The sequence below is a fragment of the Jaculus jaculus genome, chromosome 14, assembly GCF_020740685.1.
Source record: "Jaculus jaculus isolate mJacJac1 chromosome 14, mJacJac1.mat.Y.cur, whole genome shotgun sequence".
Taxonomy (NCBI): domain Eukaryota; kingdom Metazoa; phylum Chordata; class Mammalia; order Rodentia; family Dipodidae; genus Jaculus; species Jaculus jaculus.
In genome coordinates this window covers 19,982,873-19,994,969 of record NC_059115.1, presented here as the reverse complement: position 1 = coordinate 19,994,969, position 12,097 = coordinate 19,982,873, and the positions used below count along the sequence as shown (strand labels likewise).

Genomic DNA, 12,097 nt, shown 5'->3' with positions numbered 1-12,097 from the left:
GTGAGAAAAGCCAGAGGACCAAGCTTGATTCCCCAGGACCCACATAAACCAGATGTGCAAGGTGGTGTGTGCATCTAGAGTTCATTTGTAGTGGCTGGAGGCCCTGATGTGTCTATTCTCTACCTGTCTTCCTTCCGTCCTTCCTTCCTTCCTTCCTTCCTTCCTTCCTTCCTTCCTTCCTTCCTTCCTTCCTTCCTTTCGCCCCCCCATCATAAATAAATACAAGTAAAATATTTTTATTTATTTATTTATTTGAGAGCGACAGACACAGAGAGAAAGACAGATAGAGGGAGAGAGAGAGAGAATGGGCGCGCCAGGGCTTCCAGCCTCTGCAAACGAACTCCAGACGCGTACGCCCCTTGTGCATCTGGCAAACGTGGGACATGGGGAACTGAGCCTTGAATCAGGGTCCTTAGGCTTCACAGGCAAGCGCTTAACTGCTAAGCCATCTCTCCAGCCCAAGTAAAATATTTTTAAAATAAGTTTATGGGGCCTAGGGAGATGCCTCAGTAGTTAAAGGCACTTGCTTGCAAAGCCTGATAGCCTGGGTTTGATTCCCCAGTACCCACATAAAGCCAGATGCACAAAGTGTATCTGGAGTTTGTTTGCAATGGCAGGAAGCCCTGACATGCTCTCTCTCTCTCTCTCTCCTTTTCTATCTTTCTGTATCTCAAATACATAAATGAAAAACAATCAAGTTTATAGGGTGCTACTCTAGACAAAGGGGCTGGGGGACAGATGTTAAAATGCAAAGGAACTGGATAAAACTGGCTCTTGGTCACTAACTTCTGGTAGTAGGCAAGGAACAGAGACAGGGAACCGAGGAGGTCCAAGATTGCAAGGGACAACTTCAGCAATGACAGGGGTCAAGAGCAGGAGAGCAGGCTTATATGACCCAGTGACATCTGGGCCATAATGAAATAAATGGAGGACAGAGAGGAGCTAAGGCTTCCTTTGTGTTCGACCTGCAGGGTGGAGGGAATTGTCTGCAATCAGCAAGATGGGAAAGCAGACTAAAGAGGCTAGCTAGCTCCTAGCAAGAGACAGAAGAGCAACTTGGACCAGCTCAGCCAAGTAGTCCCTGGGTCATCTCAAGAGAAGGGTCCAGGCAGGGAGGCTGCACATGGTTGGTGCCCATGTCACTCACCTGAGACACTGAGCCCTTGAGGGCACTGAGATCCGTCACCTCCGCCGTGGTACTTGCTGACTTCCTTCTCTAGAACATTACTCTGAGTGAGGACACCAGAGAATCTTTCAGTGTGACAAGATCCAGGGCCACAGTACCTGCCTGTACTCTGTGCTTCCTACTAAATCTCTGGAAGGTGCTCTTATCAGAGAAGCTGCTGTTCTGAGGAGCCTCTCTCCCTCAGGAACAATGGGGCCTGAGGGTGACACACAGAAAACATTTACCCAGAATAAGCTCCCCTTGGCTGCCATCCAACCCAAGTCCGTCCAGCTCTGAGCTCAGGGTGGGGTGCCTGGTTTGTCCTTCCCCACCACGGGTCCTCCCTCCCTCCCGTGACCAATGCTCACAACATGAGAATGATGCAGAAGAATGAGAAGACCAGGGCTGTGGTGCCTGCGCCCACGAAGACCCCCCACATCACTCCGGACAGAGCTGCGTTACCTGCGGAGGGAGAGGCACCCTTGAGCCCTCCCTCTTCTCCCACCCTAGTTGGATACTGGGCTTCTGGCTTTCTCTACCTCATGCTCATACACCCAGACTAAGGACCAGAAGGGACAGGGTCCGGGTCAAGTCTAGCAAGGGTGAGGAAGCATCAAGTGCTGCGGCTTGCTTTGATTTAAGTTCGGTGTTTTGGAATTATTTCACATACATTCTTACTTGTTTTAAAAAAAATGCATCATGGGCTGGCAATGTATCTCAGTGGTAAAGCACTTCAGTAGCATGCCCAGGCCCCAGGTGACATCTCAAGTATGACAACCAACCAACCAACACCTGGCATGAGGACAGGTGCCTGTAATCCCAGCTACCTCTGAAGAAGACAGGAGGATCAAAAGTTCAAGGTGTGCTAGGAAACTTAGTGAGACCCAGTATCAAAATATAAATAAACTGGAGCTGGAAAAATTGCTCAGTGGTTAAAGGCACTTGCTCTCGAGCCTGATGGCCTGAGTTCAGTCTGGATTCGATTCCCTACTGCCCCTGTAAAGCCATATGCACAAAGTGGCACATACATCTGGAGTTCATTAATAGCAGCAGGATGCCTTGGCATGCCCATTCTCTTTAATAAACAAATAAATAATCATAAATAAATAAATAAAAGGGCTAGGGGTTGGGCTCAGTTGTACAAAGTTGGTTTAGAATCTATGGGGAGGACTAGGGATGTAGTTCAATAGCAGTGCACTTGCCCAGAATGACCTAAGTGCCAGGTTTAACCTTCAGTGCTTATATGTGTGTGTGTGTGTGTGTGTGTGTGTGTGTGTGTGTATATATATATATATATGTGTGTGTGTGTGTGTGTGTGTGTGTGTGTATATATGTATGTATGTATACACACACACACACACATCTTCTTCTTCAGTTGTTTTATCAATGTTCTTATGACATTTAGTTTTGGTTTCCCCTAAATATTATGTCAAGGGCAAAATCTGACTTCAGTTCAAGCTACAAAAGCCCAGTACTTTGTGAACCCAGCACGCTCTTTGGCACAGCCCTTCCACTGGCTTTGTCCCAGTGAAATGGATACAGAAAAATTAAAAACAGGCTGTGGCTGAAAGGAAAATTTTACAACTTGCAGCTTAGCTCGGGGAGGAAACAAGCTCTCCTGTGAGCTAAGGGAACTGGGTATGGATGGGAGACAGTGAAGAATGAACAGGCACTGTCCTTCTCTTGTCTTGCTCCAACCCAACGGTCACTTACCTTCCATGGCCAGGCTCAAGGAGTGCTGCTGGGAGCCCACAGTGTTCTGAGCCTTGCAGGTGAACTCTCCTCCCACTTTGAGATGGAGTGGAGACAATTCGAGCAAACCAGGGTTGGATGGATGCAAAGGGTCCACACTCAGGTTTCCCCAGAACCAGCTCAGTCTAGCAGGGGGGTTGCTGTCAGCCGCACAGAGCAGACTCAGAGACTGTCCCTCTGGAATTAGGAGAAATGAGCCATTCTCCAGGAATGTGGATGCTGTAGAGAAGGGACCAAGTGACAAAGAGATTAAAACAAAGAACACGGGAGACATGGGAGGGAGGTGGACACATCAACATGGACTAGACTACAGGAAATCCATGCTTTCAGCCCTCTCCAGCAAAGATGTAAATGTGTCTGGTTTCAGTGTGGGCAATGTGACTGTCACTCTCAAAGGTAGAGACACCATGTAATGTAGAAACATTTTGAACTTAGGAACTGATCAAACACACAAGCAAACACACACGTACACACAGATGTAGACATAAGACTAATCATTGCACACTGCTTCATTGTCAGGTATATCAATGCCATGGCTGTCATTGATACAAGAAGCCAGAGAATCGGGTCCTTCCATGCCGTGGAAACCACAGTCGGGGAGAATGAGGACTGTCTGTGTACCTATCATGCATTCACCTCTCAGATGCTCTGGTGGACAAGCCAGGCTCAAACAACCTGTGCAGGCACTGGTCACTTCTAGGGAAGTGACTGAGCTACTGGGGTCAGACTCCCGTGTGTGTTCTGAATGTTTCCTCTGTGGCCCTGTCTCTTTGAGAAAGCATTCAAATAAAAATCATAAGGCGAATGAAAAGCCAAAGATGAAGATTAATGTATCCATGGATGAGAAGGACTTAGAATGTGTCGTTCTGCCTTGTGAATGTCATCTCGTCACTTGGGTCACCAATGAGCAAGCGAAAGAGTGGTAGAATCAGTGACACGTACTAATGAAGCTGAGGGGACAATATGTAGGAGGGAACATGTCTCCAACAAGGGATCTCTGCCACTGGGGTGAGCTTAGGGTGAGGTAAGGCTAGCCCTGCACCCGCAGACCACAGAGGATCTACCTACCTCCTCCAACTCCTTCCCAGGTGGTCACAGTCAGGTTCTGTGGAGCATCTAGAACAGGAACATGAAAGGCAATCAGTAGGAAGCTCGGTATACACACTGCATAGGGATGGTGAGGGCATGATACTCCTGACCAGCTCCAGCACCAAGATTATAGCACTCATTACTCAGAACACAGAAGATGACCAAGATCCCAATGCTCTGGGGACCCCACTCCATCAGACATCCTAATGTCTCAGCCTAGACTCACATGACACGTTGAGATAGGTGGTCGTTCTCCTGGTCACATTGCGTCCAGGTAGAGTCACCATGCAGGTGAGATTGGTGCCATGGTCCTGGGGCCGGGGCATGAGGCTCAACACCAAGGAGCGAGTGTTACTGGGGCCCAGGGTTGTCACAGAGCCCACAGTCCAGGATACCATGGGGGGTGGGCCCGATTCACATGCCCAGGGAGCAGAGCAGGTCAGGTTGCTGGGCTGGCCGGCCTTTAAGGTCTCTGGGACGTCGATGTGGGGGTTGTGAGTGAGGGCTGGTGAACAGAAGAGGCACTGAGTGAGGATGGGGGAGGTCCAGCTGTGGGAAAGTGCAGGCTTTGATCCACCTCCCCCCACTGAGCTCTGATGATCCAGCCCAGCATCCCTGAGGTCAAGGTAACATCCTGGCCTTGTCTTGGGACACCCATAACCTTCCTATGTGGCTGAATATAAGTTTACATTCACTTACCTTTCACATTCACAAGTAGATATTTCTGATAGTACCACTTTGTATATCTTCTCTCTAGCCGAAAGAAGTATGACTTCGTGTCGTTCTTCCTGGCATCTCTGATTTCCAGGGTACAGTTGTTGTCCTGTGGATCCCCAACAAGGTAGAATCTGCCCACAGTAGACTTCTGGACGGGAATCTCTGGCTTGTTAGTAGCCACTGGAGAATCATGGTTTGTACGGGACCCTTTCCAGAACCAGAAGCCATAAACTGGGTCTGATTCAGTCCACATACCGGGGGTAGGAGAAATTGCAGGGCACATGGACACAGAGGCCCTCCTGCACGGTAACCTGACTTGGCACATTCAGCACGTAATCCTCATGGGAACTCCTCACGCCATCCACCCTCTCAGGGCCCCAGAGCAGCAGGAGCAGAAGGAGCGGCCGCATGTCTAGCTGTAGCTCAGGGCCTCCGTGGAAAGTCTGCCCTACTGGACGCTTCTAGGAGGAACTGGAAGGAGGCCCCACAGGAAGCTGGGGGAGGATGTGACCCTGATTTTCTCAGCAGTCTGTCATGGCACACTCTGCACAGTGGCCTGGACCCTGTCCCCCACATATTACTTTCCGTGGAGAAGATGAGAGATCTTCCAGTGGCAGGAACTCCCCATGGGAGGAGGCTCAGTGGGGAAGTGGCAGGTTGAGTGAAGGGTTTACCTGACCCAGATTCGAGGCCAGGCTTCTTTTTACAATCAGTGACATGAGCAGAGGAGACTCTGCAGAGGTGGCGGTGAGCGTACTTCCCATTGAAACCCACAGAGGACTGGGAGTATATCTCTGCTTGAAGATTGATTGCTCTGTAAGACAAGGCAGTGGGTTCAAAGCCAGCACCTCACAAGCTCAACTAGGAGTTGCATGCCTGTAATCTCAGCATTAAAGGAGGTGGTGGAGGCAGGAAAATCAGGAGTTTAGGTCATGCTTGTCTACATAGTGAGTCTCAGATGAGCTTGGGATTTATAAGAACTTGTGTGAAAAAATATAAACATATATAATTAAAATAAGCACGCCTATGTCATGTACGGGTGCATGGCCCACAATAGACAAAAAGGAACTGACTCTGTGGTCTCTGTACAGTGGAGCCTGGTAGAGAGGATCGTCAAAAGGGAGGAAGAGACACAGGTTACTATTCTGTCACGACTGGGGACATACTAGAGAAGCTTGAACCCCTCCCTTCTACTTTTGAGGAACTTTTTATCTTTTTTGGTTTTTCCGAGGTAGGGTCTTACTCTAGCTCAGGCTGTCCTAGAAATCACTATGTAGTCTCAGGCTGTCCTCGAACTCTGGGCAGTCCTTCTACCTCTGCCTCTCGAATGCTGGGATTAAAGGCATGAGCCACTATACCTGGCCTAAGGAATTTTTTATTAAGTAGTTATATATTTATTTGCACAGAGAAACAGAGGGAGAGAGAGAGAGAGAGAGAGAGAGAAAGATGGGGACAATGAATGGGCAATTCAGGACCTCTACCATCTGTAATGATCTCTGGACATTTTGACACTTGGTGCAAACAACCTTACATGGTTACTAGGTTATTAAAGCCAGGTCATTAGACTTTGCAGGCCAGTATCTTAACCACTGAGCGATCCCACCAGCACCCCTGAGGTATTTTTAATTTTTATTCCTTCATTTATTTGTGTGTGTCTGTGTGTGTGTGTGTGTGTGTGTAAGTACCCAGGAACTCTGCCACTGTGAATGAATTCCACGTACACAAACCACCTTTGACCTCTGGCCTTACACAGATGGCTGTGGATTTGAACTCAGGCCTGCAAACTTTCCAAGCAAGCATTGAGCTTTCTCTCCAGTCCATGACTACAAAAGATTAAAATAGCATATACATAAAGAATTTAAATTTGCCCAGCGTTTCAATGGCCAGAAGGGCTGGGCTCTCACTGATCTGCTTCCTACGGTCTTCAGTTTCTTTCTTTCTTTCTTTCTTTTTTAATTTATTTGAGAGTGACAGACACAGAGAGAAAGACAGATAGAGGGAGAGAGAGAGAGAATGGGCATGCCTAGGCCTCCAGCCTTTGCAAACGAACTCCAGATGCATGCACCCCCTGTGCAATTGGCTAACGTGGTACTTGGGGAACCGAGCCACGAACCGGAGTCCTTAGGCTTCACAGGCAAGCGCTTAATACTAAGCCATGTCTCCAGCCCGGTCTTCATTTCTTAAGAAGAGCAGAAAGTTGCAAAGAAGAGGCCTGGGGAAGACTCTGAGAGAGTGCACACAAAAAGGAACTTGTGACACCCGATCAAGATAAGTGGGCGGCCAATACAACCACTTTCCCGAATTTTAGAAGGTAAAGTTAAAATCCCTCCAAAATTCACGAGTTAAGATACTCATGCCAATTTGTAGAGAAGGTTTAGTGGTTAAAGCACTTGCCAGCAATGCCAAAAGACTCAGTTTTGGTTCCCCAGGACCCAATTAAGTCAGAGGTACAAGGTGGAACATGCTTGTGGAGTTTGTTTGCAGTGGTTGAAGATCCTGGAGCAGCCAATCTCTCTCTCTCTTTCCTTTTTCCTTTCTCTAAAGTAAATAAATCCTCATCCTCACTGTTATAGTAATGGGAGGTAGGGTTTTTGGATGGGGATTCTGCCATGGGGTGGGATCTTTATGAAAGACATGAGTGACCATGATTGTAGAGAGCCTCGAGAGGTCGTTTGCCTCTTTTAGCTCATGAAGACATGGAAGGACCCCATCTGTGAGAGGATGTGCCTTCAGCGGACATGACTTCTGCCATATCTTGCTTTTGGCCTTGCTAACCTCCCTATCTATAAGCAATAAACTTGTGATGTTTGTAAGTCACTCTGTTTTCGGTGAATGCTCCAGCAACCCACCCGACTGGGACAGGAAGTGATTTCCACAAGCTGCATGGGTGCTGAGCCTCACACGCCATTCTCTGCACAGCAACATCTGGGTTGGAGACACACCGCTCACCGCACAATTTTATAACCTCCATGGCTAGGGAAGCGCAGACTAGAGAAGGGAAGGGATTTTGCTCTGCAGGAGTGGAGTGTCAGATCTGAGGAAGATGAGGGAAAACAGACATGGCAGGGGCTTTCATGTGGTCAATAAGGATTTGTATTCCAGTGGATTCCTTGGTGCTGGATCCCTAATCCTCTGTCTCACTGTCCCTCTACCCTAAAATTTCTCAGCCATATTAGTAGTGTGCTCCTTTATGGGACCAACTCCGAGATAAGTTCTAGGGCACAGCCGGCAGGGATGCTCTATGGCTCTCCCAGACATCCTGGTTCAGGAGGTCCCTATTCAAAGCCTGGGAAGCATACGACTCATGACCTAGGTGCCCGCACAGGTAGAGGTGTGTGCAGCACAATGGAGTAGTCTGATCACACTGACCAGAGGACCTATGTCGGGAACCAGAAGGTCGGTAGGGGAAGCAGGGAGAACAAGGTCCTTAGGTGCTAGGGTGTAGGCACTGCAAGAGATGCAGACTTGTTTTCTCCTCACTGTCCTTCTGTCCACCCTGTGCAATAAAGATAATGCTTTGTTCTAAGGCAGGGAAGGTGGAGGGGCCATGCTTCCCTCTGCATACATGTTCTCATTGGTCATCCCAACATCCTTGAGTGAGGAGCAACCCCTTCCTCATCGCAATGATAGGGCATCTAATGGCCAGACAGAATGAGTGAGCAGTCATGAAAGCAGCCCAACAGTGCATACAACAGGACATTTATCTTCTCCCTTACAACAGGGAGTCATCATTGTCCATTCGTGTTCCTTTTCAGTGGGCGTGTCTGTATGAGTGTGCGCTTTTACACAACTGTGTATGCATATGTGGAGGCCAACGTAGACATTGAGTATCTTACAACAGCTCCCACCTTAGCTTTTAAAATATTTCTTATTCATTTAATGAGAGAGACATTGGCAGAGATACCAAAGAGAGAGAAAAGAGGGGCATGGTGACGCATGCCTTTAATCCCTGCACTTGGGGGCAGAGTATGAGGATTGCTGAGAGTTCAAGGCCAACCTGACACTACATGCTGAATTCCAGATCATGCTGGGCTAGTGTGAGACTCTACTTCAGAAAAGTGAGAGAGAGAGTAGAGACACAGACTCTGAGAGGGCCACCACCACTTGCTGCTGCAAACAAACTCCAGTGGCATTAGTTTTACTGGGTACTGGGGAACTGAACCCTGGCCACCAAGATTTGTAAGAATGTGGCCTTTAATACTGAGCCATTTAAAAGTCTGCCCTTTGTTTTTTTAGACAGGGTCTTTGATTGAACCTATGAGTCACAGATCCAGCAAGAGCAGCTGGCCAGGGAGCCCCAGGTACCTGTCTGTCTCCACCTCCCCCATGCTGGGATTACTAGCATGGCAATGCCGCCTTCTTCTGTTTCTTCTTCCTCCTCCTCTTCCTCCTTCTCCTCCTCCTCCTCTTCTTCCTCCTCCTCCTCCTCCCCCTCCTCTTCCTCCTCCTCCTCCTCCTCTTCCTCTTCCTCCTCCTCCTCTTCCTCCTCCTCCTCCTCCTCCTCTTCCTCCTCCTCCTCCTTCTCCTCCTCCTCCTCCTCCTCCACCTCCTCCTCGTTCTTCTTTTCACAGGATTGCTGCATTCCACACTCAGATCCCCATCCCTGCACAAGACCTTTATCTGCTGAGCCACCTGCATGGTCCTTCCCTTGTCCTTCAGTGTGCATTAAGACTGCAACACGTTTTTTTGGAGGGGGGGGGTTGACTTGGCATTTCACTCTAGCTCAGTCTGACCTGGAATGCACTACCGAGTCTCATGCTGGGCTGGAACTCATGGCGATCCTCTTACCTCTGCCTCCCCAGTGCTGGGATTAAAGGCATAGGCCACCACGCCCGGTGAGCCTGCAATATTTCAGCACTAGAAAGCAGAGGATGAGAAGGTCTGAGTCCTGACAGCGCAGTTGCCAAGGAGGCCAAAATCTTCCATACGTTCTCTCATAACCTCAGTGGTGGCATAGGTGATTCACGTCACTCTAATGGGAGTACAATCTTTGGCCACATCTTAGTGCGACATGTCAAAAGTTCCCAGAGCAAAACTAGGGGTACAGTGTCTCAGATGTTGTCTGTTGTCTTTGATTATTGATTTGTTTGATACAGTGTCTTATGTATACCAGGCTTCATTCGAATTCACTAACTGGCAGTGACCTTGAACTGCCGAGTCTCTACCTCCCCCTCCTGAGTTCTGGGATTACAGCGTGAGTACTGTGTGCAAGGCCGCGACAGAACCAAGAGCCTGTGCATGCAGGAGAAGCATATGTCCAGCTGAGGCACATCACCCAGGCCTGACAGTAAATGAAGCCCAGTGATAAGACACCTATGGAGCTGGGATTCCTTCACCTTAACCAGGCTGAACTGTGGTGTCCAGAATATGTCCAGGTTCACACTGACCACAAAGCAAAGCAGAAATTGATGAGGCCACAATGTTCAGAAGATCAGTGGGACCCGAGACCACTGCAGCTTCATGCACGGTCACTGATCCATTAACTCACCTCAGTGGTGTGGCATAAGGCTGCTCAAATGCTGAACAGAATTTAGGGTGTTCAGGGAGCCCCATGAAACAGGGAGTGCTGATAACCTACACAAGGATTTGGGGACACACCACCCTAAGGAAAATGCATGCTGGCACACAGAAGACCCTGGGGGATGTCAAAGGAAGCTCTTCTGTCTCACCAAGACGTTGTCCATGATGTATGTGATTTTTGACATGCAGTTGGGCCCTTTTACCTATTCACAGGAGCCCTTCACCCAGTGCAAAGTGTAGACTAAGGACCATCTGCAAACTTACGATGCCGAATGTCAGTGTTTGTGTGTGGGGTCATGTTTGAGGAAGACAAAGAGAGATGTGGTCAGAAAGACCAAGAAAGATAGTGCAAAGACAGATAAAGAGACACAGACAGATACAGACAGAAATATAGACAGCGACATAGAGACAGAAGGAGGAAGACCGGGACAGAGTTATGGAGATCAGCAGGCATGGATAGACAGCAGAGATATTGAGACAAGAAACAGAGATTGAGACCCCGACACAAAGGTGGCCAGATAGCCCACAGCAATGTTCAAAGAGAACGTGTATACTTGGCTCACAGTTTCAGGACCTGGGAAGTTCTCAAAGTGTGACTCTGGGTATGCTTGGCTTCTGGTGACATCTTCTCACTGCATCATGACGGGGTGGACAGCAGCTACACAGCAGACAGAGCAAGTGTTCCCTTGGGTCTTGGTTCTTCTTATAAACCTACTTATGCTGCCATGATAATCCCCAATTACAGGGCCTCCTATGATCCTCATGTCCTCTTTAAAAAAGCCCCACTTTCAAAGACAGCTTGTGTGTGAGGAGAGACCAACCGTCCATGTACGGGCATGTGAAAATCTATAGTGTTGATGCATATGCAAATGTTTGTGTACATGCCCTTATGTGTACATGTATTCCACACTCATGGATTCTTTTTCTCTGAAGGACCTGAAATACACCTAGGAAATGAACCGATCCGTGATGCAAAGTCTTGTAAGTCATATTTCTTTCTCTCATATAATCTCAGTGGGAAGAAGAGGCAGTGACAGGTATGTTAGTCAGCCAGTTGAGGAAGGACTTGCCAGTGTGTTCAGGGAACCACTGCTGCTGTCTCGTCAGGGTAGGCTGTGGGAGAGCAAGCTGGGTGAGATCCTGATGGTCAAAGCAAGGAAGACTGTTTAGCATCAGCCACTGTCATGGCTGGTGATTCTGGTCCCCAAGGGCTGCTGACACTCATCCACAGCCATAACGCTTGATCTGTGCTTCATTCAACATAGGTGAGGGAATAATACAGATTCCTAGGCTGGAGAGGCGGCTCAGCACTTAAGTATCTTGTCTACAAAGCCAAACTACCTGGGTTTTACTTCCCAGTGCCCATGTAAACCCAGATGCACAAGAAGGCATGTGCATGTGGAGTTTGATGCAGTGGCTGGAGGGCCTGATACGCCCATGCCTTCTGTCTCTTTTCTATCTGTTCCTACTTGCAAATAAATAAGTAAAACTATATGATTTTTTAAGAAAGATACAGATTCATAGTTTATGGGATAACACATGTGGAATAACCATAAGAGCCACTGCCTGTGTTTAAAATTATCGGGTTAGCAAGGGAAGTTGTATGTGGATGCATGTTCATATGTGTGTAGGCACACGTGTGCTTGAGCATGTACATGCTAGAGATAACAGTCATGTGTCATCCTCAGGTAGTCCATGCACTTGGAGCCTCAGAAATGACAAGTGTTCCATTCACCTTCTCATGGCTGGGATAGAACACCTAAGCCGGAGTAGCTTATGGGAAGAGGATGTTTCTATGAGTATTATAGAGTTGAAGGTACATTTCATCTCATGAGATAAGCATAATAGATCAGA

The 12,097-nt window shown here is 48.2% G+C and overlaps 1 pseudogene; it reads right to left on the bottom strand.

Annotated features, from left to right (window-relative positions):
* Positions 1–1,529: 1,529 nt before the first annotated feature.
* Positions 1,530–5,133, bottom strand: LOC123454639 (annotated as a pseudogene).
* Between the last annotated feature and the right edge of the window lie 6,964 nt (positions 5,134–12,097).